This window comes from Convolutriloba macropyga, unplaced genomic scaffold (genome assembly GCF_964194025.1).
Source record: "Convolutriloba macropyga unplaced genomic scaffold, txConMacr16.3 SCAFFOLD_4553, whole genome shotgun sequence".
Classification (NCBI taxonomy): Eukaryota; Metazoa; Xenacoelomorpha; order Acoela; family Convolutidae; genus Convolutriloba; species Convolutriloba macropyga.
The window spans coordinates 1-8,114 of record NW_027450325.1 but is presented as its reverse complement, the minus strand read 5'-3'; positions in this window follow the sequence as shown (position 1 = coordinate 8,114).

Sequence of the window (8,114 nt, the reverse complement as noted above, 5' to 3'; positions counted from 1 at the left end):
ATCAAGACTTGAAACTCGTTCCGGTTATATTTGTCCTTGTGTGAACGATAGATAGCGTGTGTGTGTGTACGTGGATGGGGTGGGAAAGATTAATATGAAAGACCCACACCCACTTACCAGTTGCATATTTTAATTAATATTTTATACACCCCAGAGTCCACTCAAGCTCTAACTCAGCTGAATTAAAATCATATATCTATAAGTAATATTTGGAAATAATATTTCATCCTCTACAAACAACCAATCCCCCCGGGGTCTGTATACGTTATATGACTACTCTAAGCTAAAGAGGGGGCCTATTATAAGAAAGACCCGCAAATGCTTCAAAACCGATCGATCAACCAACCTCTGCTTTTGATTCTTGTCTGTAGAACCATTTTAGATTACAGTTTATGCTGATAGATATAGTTCCATCGCAATCAATACTGTTTTTAGTTTGCTTTACCCCGGTATTTTATTATTTTTTATAAAATTGCTCCAATACTCTCAACATGGTGTTAATGATCCCTTTCTGTTCTAGCTCAATTGTGTATACTAGTATATGATGTTCTTTATTTACGCTACATCGATTAAACGCAGCAATATTTCAAAATAATAAAATTCAGTTTGTTTTTTTTACGAAATGTTGCCAAGAATGTTTCGTCATTTTTATTTGATTGCACACAAGTTACTAAAAGATTGCTCCTGATACGTTAAAAGCAATTGTAAAGGAATATTATCATTCTCCCACTACCAATTTGCTATCTTTTATAGAAACAAGTCAATCACTTTCCGTCACCTAAAGTCATGTTATGTTCGATTTTCTCTTTTTATAGCTAAGGTTTTCCCGTTTTCACTATTGACGTTTATGTGATCATATACAATTATCTGCACCCAATTCTCTATTATGGCGCAATTAGCATGTTTTATACTGAGCAGTTGCTACTCTAACTTGGGAAAAATAAGAAAATTAAAATTTTGTCTTGGTAAGCAGGACTTAGTTACAAAAAGCATAAACAATGATACAAAAATTTTGTTTTAGCATGCTGCGACGAATTCAATTATTTGCAGTACTTTTTTTGTATTTTTTATGACAAAGAGAAAAGATTGCTCCCACATTAACATAAAAGATTGTTTAACAGTATAACAGTATGCAGATTAAAACATTTTGCCATGGATAATTTTGCGTGCACTGCACGAATTCATTCTGATTTGCTTTCAAGACCTAAAAGTCTTGAGATTTTTCCCTGACCATTGAGGTGACTCTTGAAGCATAATCCTCCAGAAAATTAGGGAAAGTGATTTAAAACGCGTATTTTTCACAGGTTATTGAAAATAGCTGTTAAGTTCCTCATAGCCCTTGCAATCAAAGTTTTCTTAGTAGGAATGACATTGTTAATTTTTTAAGTTTCAAATCAAGAACTAATGGGTGCGGATAAAAACAGAGAATAAAGTTTTAAAACTGTTGTGCTTTTTGTGAAATTTTAATTACAGCATAGCAATAAAAAATCAGAGTAACGTTGTTGAATTCTAATTTCTAATATATTACAGCTTCCTGGGGTTTTAGTGTTGTTGTCACGATAATTGTTTTGTTCAGAGACTCTAAAAAAAAGAACATTGATAATTTCCTCTGGTACACATAAGTATAAAAAGCAAATGGTAAAAGAGGCAAAGTAAAGTTAAGAATATAACATTATGTAAAATTATAAAATCATTAAATTACTTAACTAAAAATTTGACCTTACATTATTAAAAAATGGCCTAAAATGCGAGCATAAAATGTTCTTACAATTTTATATGTACATAATGAAGATTAAAAAATAAAATTAAAATCTAATGCTCTCAATGTCATCTTTTATATCAGTTACTTTTGGGTCCTTCAAAAATTCTTTCCAAAAATATTCTTTTATTTCTTTTTAAGGAAGCTTTCGATGTTGTTTTCAGTCTAATATTAGAAGGCAGACTATTTTAAATTGGAATGGCTTGTGCAATAAAAGAATAAGTTAAAAACTTATTGTTCTTTCTTATATCGAACTTTACTTTTTTGACCTGTCATGTTGTTTTATTCTCATGGTAGAGAGAGGTTCAATTTTATATGCTGGAAGATCGTTGCTGAGTAAGCGAAAAAAATATTTTGAGCAATGGTATTTCAAGAGAAAAGAAAGTAGTAGTATTTTGTTGCGAAGTTTGAGATCTGTAGACCGATCGTATTTTCTCCTATTATAAATGGATTTTATTCCCCAATTCAGTTGTTTTTCTAAAGTTGTGAGTGATGACTTTTGCAATCCTATCAGAGTTAGAGCGGAATAATGTAGATGACTTATTACTATTGCATTAAGTAATAAGACTTTCGTTTTCTCTGTTAAACTTTTACTAAGTGTATTCAAAACTTTTATTCCACCAGCCATTCTCTAAAGAATTTTTTTCACTTCTCCATCAAATTTTAGTTTGCTATCAATAATTACGTTCAGATGCTTCACACTATTGGATTCTGCTATTCTTTCATTGTCGATATTCAAAATAGTATTTGTTAACCTCCTCCTGGTGCTGAACACATTATATTCTGTTTTTTGTTTGTTCACTACTAACTGGGACTTTGCAAAAAAGTCAATAATTTTTGAAATTTTGTGTTCAAGTTTTGTTTTTGACGATATTTCAACAGTGTCCGATTTAAAAAGAAAAGTGTCGTCTGCGTACTGGACGACCGTTCAATCCTTTTCTACAATCTTTGCTAAATCGTTGAACTAAATGTTAAATATTAGAGGTCCTAAAATAGTACATTGTGGAACTCCTCTTTTCAAATTTATCAAATCTGATTCAATTCCATTCAGAACAACTCTTTGCGTTCTTTCACTCAAATAATTCTCTATTAAATTGTTAGCATGTCCGTCAAAACCTATATTTTCAAGTCTCCGAAACAGTATTTTGTGGTTTATAGAATCAAAAGCCTTTGAAAGATCTAAAAACGCCCCTGTAACATTTTTTTCTTGCTGAGTTCTAATCTTATTTGTTCTGTCGATTTCAGGATAGCATCAAATGTTGAAATTTTTTTTCTATAACCAAATTCGCTAGCAGACAATAAATGCTCCCTTTCTAGGAAACTTGTGATTTGTGAACTGAACGCCTTTTCAAAAATTTTTGACAAAGCAGAAGTGACAGAAATAGGTCTGTAATTGAGTGGGTCTTCGGGATTCCCATTGTTGAAGAGTGGAGTTACACAAGCTTTTTTAAGATCTGCTTGAAATTTTTCCTTCTGTAATGAACTGATTAATGAGATAACATAGTGGTTCCGCTAGCGCTGCTTTAGCATCTTTTATTGCCCAAGCAGGTATTTTTGAAGGACCGACTGGTTTACTTGTATTCAATGAATCTATGAGCACATTTGTTTCCTTGGTTGTTATATATCGGAACTTGATACACTTTCCCGGAGCAGTTTTAGGAGGGATGTTGTTTGTTTAGAGCAAGCCAATGAACTCTCCTAGAGTGGAAAATCTGTAATTCAGAAGATTTGCAATTTCCATGGGCTTTGTTATCTTATCAAGAAAACTGTTTAATAAAGATTGATTTCTTGCTTGAGTCTTTTCTTTATTACGAAGATCTTGAATGAATTTCCATCTGGCTTTTTCACTGTTTAACTCCATAAAAATTGAAAGATGTTGTTTTTTTTGATGAATTAAATCGTTTTTAGTTTCATCATCGCTAATTCTTGAGAACTGTCTTTTTGTTTCCTCACATAGCCATTTTTCTTGAAGCAAAAATTTTGGTTTTTCTGTTCGAATATAACAGGCTTTAATTGGAGCATGTAGTGCTAATGCTCTTTCAATAATTCTTTGAATTTCTAATAACATCAGATCTCCTGTCACTGCACCGTAAAAGTGTCTCCAGTCTGAATTTTCAATAAAATTTTGGAATGCTATGGCTGAATAGTTTTTATTGTCAAAAAAATATTTCTTCGTTGTTTTTGATTTTAGCATCACAGATTTAAGAACAGTGATTGTTGCAAAATGATCAGTTTTCAAAATCGTATCCGCTACTATGCCTGTTTCGTAATCGTCTGTAATGATATAATTGATAAGTGTTGAAGAAGAGTTAGTGATTCTTGTAGCTGTGTTATTATTCGTTGGTTTAAGTTTAAGATCATATGGAGAAATAACAGATTGTAGCAGACTTCTGTCGCGCTTTGCAAAATAGTTTAAGTTGTAGTCTCCAGCAAGTTTTACCGATTTTCCTTCAGCCATAGCAAGATCAATTCCCAGGACCAATTTTTCCAAAAATATCTCTACAAGTTTTTTTCGGGACAGTATGATAATTTCAAAACGCATTTTTTTGTATGCTCAACTCAACCCATAAACTTTCAAAATTTGTATCCGGAAAGCAGTTGAGATCATCGCGGAGTCGAGGTTTCAATATTTTCGGAATGTACATGATAATAACACCACCTTTTGTTTTTGTTGTTTGGATGCGATCTTTTCGAAAACAGTCAAAGTTTTGCTTATCTACAAGCCAAAATTCTTCCGGATGGTTTTGTGACAACCATGTTTCACTAAACGCATATATGCAGTTGTAACCAATGTCCTGAATGGGTTCTTTCAACAGCAGATGTTGTCCTGCTAAACTTCTGGCGTTTTGATGTAGAATTTTTATTCTGGAATCAATTAATTTTAACTTTTTCATCATAAGTGCATATGGCAAAACTGGTCCAGGGTTTATTTCGATATCAACACTTTTTAGTAGAAGGTACCATATAACAACCCAGAAAAAGGAAAGGTTGAACTTGGATGTTAAAGCACATTGTTTGCTGTTACAGCTTCCTTTGAATGAAGGTATTCGAGATGCATAAGGAAAACTGCAAAAAAATTTCTGAAGTACTATTAGAGGATATGAGTAGTACACATAGTATAACTATGAGTCGAATACCTGCCATTTTTGGCTATATCCGATTATAAATCATTACACTTTGCAAAATAGCTTAAAAACAACAGAAACTGCAGCTAAAATCCATTTGTATAACAATATGTTTGCCTCCATGGTTTGTAAGTGTTAGCCTTACTCACGTATTCACTTTGAGAATATTGCAAAGGTTGTAAACGAACAAGATTACAAGAAGTTAAAAAAAAGTGACTTAAAACTGCATTTTTAATGAACGCATTTTCCCTGCAGAATCTGTTGCTTAAAAAGAACTATTGTGCTAACGTTTAAAACTAACAATGCATAAGAAAGTGCTTCAAACGTTTAAAAAATGAAGGTCAAGAAGCAACTGTACAGAATGAAAGAATTGTGTGTTGTGTGAAAGTTGCGTAAAACAATTTATTAGGAAATTAGGAATATAAAAATTGTGAGATAACAAAAAGAACTAGTATGAAATTGAAGAAGGCTCACAAAATAGCTAGTGAAACAAAAAGGATGATAGTTTGACAAACGTCTGAAAAAAATTAAGCGACAACCAACTCTTCAAACATAAAATCTAAGGACTCAAAGAAAAAATCATTCGAAAATTGACAAAAAGACCTGAAAAGAAAATTTTAAAATCTCTATAAGCTATGTCATAATCCGCATTCGAAGAAACAATATTTCATCTGCTTTGCTATCAGAATTTTGACTTTTTGACGAGGTTGAATATATAAACAAGCTTTAAATATTACATTTTTAAGCAGTTTGAAAAATAAGTGTAAATAATTTAAAAATTTAAAAAAAAACAGCAACTAGCATACATCTGGCAACGAAATTAAAATTTTTATCTGCTTCAAGCATATCAACTTTGTTATTGTTCTAGCAGCAATTTTTACTAGCAGCAATTCTCTAAAAAACTAGAACGTATATACAGATTTCAGAAAAATTATTCATAGCTATACCAAAAAAGCGTCTGTGCTATGTTTGTCAAAAAACAGACCCACATTGAATTTCGCTGAAATCCGAACGAATAAGTCATCACAAAATTGAACTGTCTTTGAGACAATTTACAGTTTCTGAAAGTACAAATAACCTGTAAAAGGTATATAGATGAGCAAAACTAGAAAAGTGTGAGGACAGCCTCCGCTATTCGGGAAGAAAAACTGCCCATATTTGCGTTATTCTTTCAAAAAAGAAAATAAATTTTGCATCGACATAAGGTACAGTCAAATAATGATGATCAATATTGCGCGATGACACGAAATGCAACGACCACACTAATCCACAATCTTGAATCAATTGTCTACCAGTTGAAGCAGAGATAGTTGCGTTTACAGATGTAGTTCATATTTTGTTAGACTCTTAGAAAAGGACAGACGCCTATTCAAAAAAAAGTTTCATACCAGTGAGATCGAATTCTATATTTGACAGTTGAACAAAAAAACAGACATGAAATACATTTCAATTCAGTGTTTCAGATGGGAAAAAAATTTAATCAAGTTTAATCATGTTTTTTATGTAACAACACGCTTCTGTTCAATTTTGAATAAGTTAAAAATTTCAATTTAGGTCTATAAATGATTGCAGAGACAAAACAAAAGAGTGGCAATCAAGCAAGCCAATAGGCAAGCAAGCCGACTTTTGAAAATGAGGTTAAGTTAGCCGATAAATTGTGGGATACCCGTGTTTTTAAGTTGCCCCTGGCGGGCCGGTGGGCGCGCTTCGCCGCGATAACCCACCAGCGGGTTCCGGACTACACCCCACAGCGCACGAGAGGCATGACCATAGACAGTGGTCTGCTTAGGACCGTACTCATTAGATGTCTGAAAATTGACGCGTTGGTGTTTCTTTGGTGCATTGGAACACATTATGCACTATAGAACAATGCGCAGTGTCGATTGTAACGGTTAACAAAGTATTATTTCGGATAGCATAACTTTTACAAAACTTTCGGCTTGCTTTTATGCCTGCCTACTTTTACTTTGACTCACTTTGCGTTTACCAAAAAAGACCCCTTGCTCTCTTATGAATCTAAACTGAGAATTGAAACTCAAATAATGGTCATCCAAGCCAGATAATGACACGCTTGGTCAAAAGTGAGATGCTAAATCATTATCGAGGATGTGATAGGATTAACCAAAGAAAATTGTTGTTTTATCCAAGTCATTGAAACAGCAAAGTAGAAACAGCTCTAAAATTTGAAGCAAAATCGACGTATTAGCCACAGCAATTTTTGTTTAACTTTGACTCTAATGTCTAAATCCGTGCTGTTTTTTAACTGATTGGACGCTTCGGTTAACAACTTTTAACAAACAACCTTGCCGAAAATTTTCCACAATCACATACCAAAGAATGGTGTTTCATTTTCAAGACCTTTTTGGAAAATTTGGGGCAACCATTCAACAGGAGCCATGTTTTGCAAATGCCTTAACGAGAAATTAAAAAAATCGGAGCTTAGGAATCGAACAACAGTTTATAGTAAATTCTATCACAACGTATACAGAATGTCAAAGTTCTCCGAGAGATTAGGAATTGTCACAGTATACACTCTAGTAAGTAAATTGTTATCACAAGATGGAACTTGAAAAGATAACTCAATATAAAAAAGAATAGTAGAACAAATCCCAGTGGAGAGTACAGTATTTCAATCAGTTAAGAGTTTGAGTGAACATAATGACCAGAGATTTACTCTTATAGTATATGAGCCCAAAATAATGCTCTAACGAGCTTGAAAGGATAGCTCAATATAAGAGAGCATAGTAAGAATCTCTAATTGTGGACCGGTTGGCTCAGTGGAGAGCACAAGATTACAATCAATTAAGATATTTTAGATCGCAAGCCACAATGGTTCCCAAATTTATTCTCACTATAACGGTATTGACAAAAAATCAACAGAATGAGCAAAAAAATTGCCCTATAAGAACAATGGGTCTAAATAATTAGTTAAAATTGATGACAAATGCAAAAAAATTTTTTAGCGGAAATTTAATCATTCATGCAATCAATTCAGCACAATTAAGTCCTGAAAATCAGGTTTGCCCTTGGAACAAAACTTGATAGTTAGCAAATCATATAAACCAACATATGCGAAAACATAAAAAAAATGAAACCAAAAATATAGACCAAATAAAAACTTGGAGTTCAAATTGAAAGGCCGAAACGAACCTCAAAGCATTTTTCAAAAACTAAAATTGCTGCAAAAAACACGTTTGAGACAGTCACAAGCTTTATTTATGCTTCCACAG